At 51.9% G+C, this 6000-nt stretch overlaps 1 protein-coding gene across 2 annotated transcripts in view; it reads right to left on the reverse strand.

Moving 5' to 3' along the window:
* LOC125760038 (uncharacterized) overlaps nt 1-5637 on the reverse strand; it is a 210091-nt gene extending 204454 nt beyond the window's left edge. Inside the window, exon 1 of one of the 2 annotated variants that reach the window (XM_049419628.1) lies at nt 5625-5637. The gene's annotated coding sequence lies outside the window, so the exon portion shown is untranslated. The other variant, XM_049419627.1, reaches the window with a different exon arrangement.
* Nucleotides 5638-6000: the final 363 nt, after the last annotated feature.

The raw sequence follows: 6000 nt of genomic DNA on the forward strand, positions 1-6000 counted from the left end.
TGAATGTATTTTCAACGCAACGACCTGGAGTACTCAATTGGGTACAGTTGTAAGTAAGTTGCGCTATCTCGTAGGCAACTCAAAGCAACAAGCCTGAACTTTCCATGCGCCTTCTCTCCTCTACCTTGATTGGTCGTACACACTGCTTAACAATGTATATATAGTATTTCATGAATTAAGAAAAATTTAATCTGACCAGGTCACCTGCGCGCACTTTCCTTGCGTGATGCCGCCATACATCATTTTACTGCGAGAGCGCACCTAGTCCTACGATGACATGTCGTGGGAATTTTGTTAACTGATCCTTCCGCTCGGAGAAACATTCATTTTCATCAAGCGGTCTTCAAAAATAGGAGCACACTGCGTGTTTTTTGAATGTACCCGTATGGGTACTCACGGACAGAAGAGGTTAAAGTGCGGAAAAGTGTATGTGGCCCAGACTGGGAGATGCATCAACGAAAGTTTAAAGGGAGCATGCCAACAACGTGAAAAATGCGCGTTAAGGAAAATACTTTCAATGTTTCCTGACTAGCCGTTCTATAACCTTTCAGGAACGCTCGCCCAACCTAGAAATACTTCTGTCATTAGGAAGAGAAAAACGAGCATTACTCGAGAAATCGTAGAAGCAGAATATATTTCCTGAATATATACAATTTGCTGATGACTTCAGCGTCAGCCAGCGCATAGATATATACTGTAGCGAAGCGTTCAAACGCTGTAATGGCTTGTCCTCTCGAGCGCCTTCTAATGGGTCGTCCTCTTCGGCACCTCTCTGAGAGCACGGCCCATCGTGCGTAGAGTTCGCGCTCCGTCTTGACTATCGCCATTGTGCATGGTCGCCTGGTGGCGTCAATACAATTGACTGTCACCGTTGTGCATGGTCGCGTGATGCCGCTTTTACAAGTTGGTGGAGAGTGCCGTGCCGTCACAGCAACTTCGGTCCGCATTCGATGCCCCTGGCGCTTCGATCGCGTACCTTGCCAAGTACCAAACGTCAGGACGCCGCCCAGCAAACGACTTCGCCAGCACCGACAACATGCCCCGGTGTCCCACTTATCGGTGAGCCCCCAGTATTCACTGCCGCAGATAGTACCGACGTGGAGGACTGGCTGGCAACTTACGAGGGCGTGAGTGTCCCCAATAAATGGACGAGTCAGGAAAATTGACCAACTTGGTTTTCTACGTCGCAGGTGTGGAACGCCTATGGTACAACAACCACGCATCAAATGTTAGGACGTGGTCTGACTTCCAGACCGCCATTATCAATCTATTTTGCCACCCTGCCGTTTCTAAACTCCAGGCCGAACCGCGCTTACGTGAATGAGCTCAGCAGGCCGGTGAATTATTACCCACCTACATTGAAGACGTCCTCGATTGGTGTAAGAAAGCCGACGTCACCATGTCCCAATCTGACAAGATCAGGCACATTATGAAAGGTAGTGATGATGGTGCCTTCACCATGCTGCTCGCCAAAAACCTCAGCACAGTGGCAGAGGTCATAACGCTCTGCCAAATCTATGAAGAGCTGCGCCGGCAGCGGTCGATCACCCGTTACTCTCCATCACGCGATGCCGAGCTCGCTGGCATGTCGACTATATCGACCACTCCTTGTTGCTCGCAGAGATGAAGTCATTCGTGCGCGAGGAAATCGCGCGCCAGTTCTCTCTGCTGGTATTCGCTAGCCCTCGGTACGCTCAACAGCCGTCGACTACGCTTCTGCTTCCCCTCCGTCGAGCAACTGAGCAGTATATCCCGGAGCTCATGCCCGAGTACCACCAGATCATCCGACTCCTGCACCACTGAGTCACGCCCAAGTTGTCGCAAGAACATCCCAGGAATCCGTACGGTTGCGCCACACAGTTACGCCGAAGCCACAGCTCGACCTCAGTCCTTCGCAGCGGATATGCCGGCAACCTAAGCCCACGTCAGGCCTAGGCCAGGACCGCAGCCCACCATGCAGTCCTCAGTTGCCTCCCCGTAAATCACGCCCTGCACCATGGGCGGGTCCTGCGCCAGCGAACCGATGGCGCACACCTGACAACCACCCCGTATGCTTCGCATGCGGTTACGCTCGCCACATGGCCCATTGTTGGAATAGAATGCAGCCGGCTATAGTCGCGTCGCCTGCCACCAGCCAGTCTAACCACTCTTATTACGCCGCACCTACGCCTCTGTCACCGACGGCTCGTCCAGCTCCATCTATGCGCCGTTCACCGTCACCACGGCGCCGCTCATTGTCTCGTATGCAGCCACCTCCTGTCCCACGCGACCAGGAAATCTAGTCGTCGCACTCCACGAGGCAAGGGCTGCGACGCTGTCGAACTGCGAAAGCCCTCAGCGAAGCCCATCGAACGTGATAGACGTGTTTGTGGACTGTGTTCGCGCATCTGCCCTTATCGACACTGGAGCCGCCGTATCCGTTATGGACGCAAAGCTTAGACGATTACTGATTACTGCGAAAAGTGAAGATGCCACTTTTCGGGCTCTCCCTCCGTACAGCAAGCGCCCAATGTATTCACCCTACATCGGTTTGCACCGCCCGCGTCATAATTCAGGTGCTCTGTTCGTCGTCTAATTCATTATAATTCCTGCATGTTCTGACGACTTCATCCTAGGATGGGATTTTCTCTCCCGCCACGACGCCGTAATGCATTGCACGCCAGCCGAAATAGAGCTCTCATCATTCTTTGATTTGACGCTGGCAGACAGTCCATCGGCTGCGAGCAAGGTACTCGTCAAAGACGACACCAAAGTGCTTGCAAACTCGTCAACGGCGGTGTCAGTCTGCTGCGCCAGACTCTCCGACACCGTTGCACTCCTCTCGCCATCGTACCGTGTTTAACGAGGAAAGGCTTGCTGGTGCCTTTCGCGACCGTGCAACTCACTGAGGGCAGCACCTCTATTTTTGTTATCAACCCATCCCCGTACAGTGTTACGTTAGTGCGACGGGAATGTTTCGGCATTGTGGAATGCCTCGAAGGCGCACAAGCTATGGACGAACCCCATGACACGCACTGCCCTAGTTCCAGTACGCTCAGTGCTGTTTCGATGTCTGGTTCATCACCCGCTGAAGTATTTGGGTCCTCCATTGCTGTCAACCTTAGCGCCGGTCCAGCGTTCCCAGCTTCTGGACCTATTGAAAGAATTTAGCTCTTATTTCGATGTTGTTCAAATTTCTCTTGGCCGCACGTCCGCCGTTGCGCATCGCATCGACACTGGCGCCCAGCCGCCACTGGGGCAACGTCCATATCGCCTATCTCCCACAGAGCTCCGTTTAATCAGTGAAGAAGTCGACAACATGCTTCGACGGGATGTTATTCGAGCCTCCAACAGCCCCTGGGTGTCTCCTGTCGTTCATTTTGCGAAGAAGGACGGTTCTGTGCGGTTGTGCGGACTACCGACGACTGAACAACCTCACTCGTAAGGACGTGTATCCACCACCGCGAATAGACGACGCGATTGACTGCCTGAACGGAGCAGAATTCTTTTCATCTCTCGATTTGCGCTCATGGTACTGGCACAGGCCCGTGGCCAGAGGGGGGGGGGGGCTGAGGGAACGGCACCCCACCGACATTTTGGTGAAGTAGGTTTTTTCACCAAAAATAAATAATGACAATAGGTGTTTTTCCAAATAGTGACGGTTATCAGCAAGTGCGCCCCCACCCGCGAAAAAAAATTCCTGTCTACGGGACTGTACAGGCAAGAACCTATGGCTGATGGCGCTGGACCGAGGACCGCCTTTGTCACGCGCGACAGCTTGTACGAATTCAACGTCATGCCGTTTGGGCTGTGTTAAATGCAACCGCCACCTTTGAGCGCACGATGGGTACCGTTCTGTGCAACCTGACATGGCAACATGCTTGTGCTACCTCGACGACGTCGTCGTTTTCGCTCCGGACTTTCCCACGCATCTTCAACGCCTGCGGCATGTTCTGATGCGTTTGACCGACACCGCTATGCAACTGAATTTAAAGAAGTGCCGATTTGCAACATGGCAGCTGACAATACTCGGCCACGTCGTTTAAAAGGGCGGAATTCATCTCCATCCCGCGAAACTTCGTGCCGCGACCGAGTTTCGCAAACCTACGTCCGTCAAAAAACTGCGCAGTTTCGTATTACTGTGTTCCTACTTTCGGCGCTTCATTCGAAACTTCGCGACTATCATATCGCCCCTGACGAAGCCCCTCGGAAGTAACCGGCCCCTCCATTCATGGTCGTCGGAGTGCGACGATGCTTTCGCAAAGCTTCTTCGTTTGTTCACGTCGCCTCTCATACTACGCCACTACGAGCCTAAGGCCTCTACATAGGTACACACACACGCCAGCGGTGTTGGCCTTGGCCCTGTTCTTGCGCAGCGCAATTCAGGGTTTCCTGAATATGTCGTGGCATATGGAAGTCATACGCTTACTGAAGCTGAGACCAATGACACCGTCACCGAAAAAGAATGCCTGGTGATCATCTGGGCCCTTACCAAGTTCCGACCTGATTTTCATGGTCACCCATTTGATGTCGTCACCGATCATCATGCACTATACATGTTGTCGTCATTGAAGGACCCCTCAGGCCGCCTCGCACGCAGGGCACTTTGCCTAAAGGACTACAATAACCGCGTGCTGTACCGCAACGGACGCCACCAAGCTGACACTGACGCGCTCTCGCGATCCCCCTTGCCTGACGACAATATCCACACCTCAGTATCTCACAAAGCCGTTTTTTCTATCGATATTAACAAAATCACCACCGAAAAGCGCAACGATCAACGAATTACTTCGCTGATAGACTTGCTCACTCATGCATCGGCAACACCATCCACTCGCGCGTTGCGTCGTCAATCCTACGATTTCGCAATTCGCGACGACCTCCTTCACCGACGCAATTATAACGCCGATGGTCGCCGGTGGCAACTACCCTATTGCAAAACCCACCGCCGTTCCAGTACCCCCAACGTGATACCAGGACGTTTTCTGGCGCTAGACCGCACTGGGAGCACTGGCATACGCTCTAATTCACTGGGACTCCGGTGAAAGCACTGGGAAAGAGCTGGGCCGCACAGGTAGAGCCACTGGCTTTGCCGCTGTGACGCTGGCGCTCACTGGGAAGCGCTGGAGACGCTGGAATTCTCACTGGCGTGCGCTGGCAGATACTGGAGCCTGCACTGTTCTGCCAGTGCCGCGCGCTGCTTTCAGTATCGTGCGTGGCGGAATGTCTGATTCGATGGTACCGATAGATGCTATCCTAACGGGTCCCTAACATCAAAAATTCTAGCTTGGCAGAGAAAGACGAGGAGATGCGCACTATTTTCATGATATACGTGATATGATATATATGTGAAATCACTATCAGTTTTAATGTTTCCCTGTCGAATGTGGTGAAAAATATGTTAATAACCCAAAGCAGCCAACACTGATAATTTGGCATTCTACCACGCTTTTTTTATTCACGCAGTGCCAATAACGTCGTTAATTTTTGAGGAGCACGTAGCAGCAAGGAATACACATTTTGTGCATGCCGATCATATATATCAGTTTTGCATCCGTGATATGCTGTGGTAATGACTTCATATCGTAATGTTTATTAGTCTGTAATCGTTGGTCTGAACACACAGAGAAAATCGTTACATTTACACAGAGAAAATCGTTACAGTTGCCAAGAAGTAAATGAGCTCTGGCCTCGTGACCGCTCCCAACGGAGGCCTGAAAAACAGTTGTCGTTCGATATCGCCACACCAGAAACGCATCTCGGGCAATTCTTGCACTTCCACTTACTTCAGCTATACGTTAGGTAACAGTTAAAAAGGTTTGGAGGCTAAAATGCAGACACTTCAACCATCGCAACTCATCTGCGCCGAAATCGGTCCTACCCAGTGCGGCTGCCAGCGAGCATTAGGCCTAGCGTATCGGCCGAGTCCGTCTACATGCCACCGGCGCTTCTTGGTGTAAGTACACGCAATTACAACGTGTAAGATTTACTGTAAAGTATAGTATGGACATTCGTTAACCT

The sequence above is a fragment of the Rhipicephalus sanguineus genome, chromosome 10 (assembly GCF_013339695.2).
Source record: "Rhipicephalus sanguineus isolate Rsan-2018 chromosome 10, BIME_Rsan_1.4, whole genome shotgun sequence".
In the NCBI taxonomy this organism is placed as follows: domain Eukaryota; kingdom Metazoa; phylum Arthropoda; class Arachnida; order Ixodida; family Ixodidae; genus Rhipicephalus; species Rhipicephalus sanguineus.